This window comes from Orycteropus afer, unplaced genomic scaffold (assembly GCF_000298275.1).
Source record: "Orycteropus afer afer isolate SDZICR_OR568_19922 unplaced genomic scaffold, OryAfe1.0 scaffold00127, whole genome shotgun sequence".
NCBI lineage: Eukaryota > Metazoa > Chordata > Mammalia > Tubulidentata > Orycteropodidae > Orycteropus > Orycteropus afer.
In genome coordinates this window covers 6442458-6443000 of record NW_006921714.1, presented here as the reverse complement: position 1 = coordinate 6443000, position 543 = coordinate 6442458, and positions in this window count along the sequence as shown.

The window sequence follows — 543 nt, the reverse complement described above, 5'->3', positions numbered from 1 at the left end:
TACAGATGGAATAAGTATAGTGAAAGAATACAACCCTGACACACTCCCTTCCTGATTTTAAACCATGCAATATCCCCTTGTTCTGTTTGAATGACAGCCTCTGTAGTCTATGTACAAGTTCCTCATGAACATAATTAGGTTTCTGGAATTTCTATTCTTTGCAATGTTATCCATAATTTGTTATGATCCACACAGTCAAATGCCTTTGCATAGTCAATAAAATACTGGTAAACACCTTTCTGGCATTCTTTGCTTTCAGCCAGGATCCATCTGACATCAGCAATGATATCCCTTGTTCCACACCCTCTTCTGAACCCAGTTTGAATTCTGGAAGTTCTCTTTCAGTATACTGCTGCAACTTTTATGAATTATTTTCAGCAAAATTTACTTGTGTGTGGTATTAATAATATTGCTTGATAATTTCCACATTCTGTGGGATCACCTTTCTTTGGAATAGGTATCAATATGTATCTTTTCCAGTCAGTTGACCAGATAGCTGTCTTCCAAGTCTCTTGGTACAGACGAGTCAGTGCCTCCAGCGCT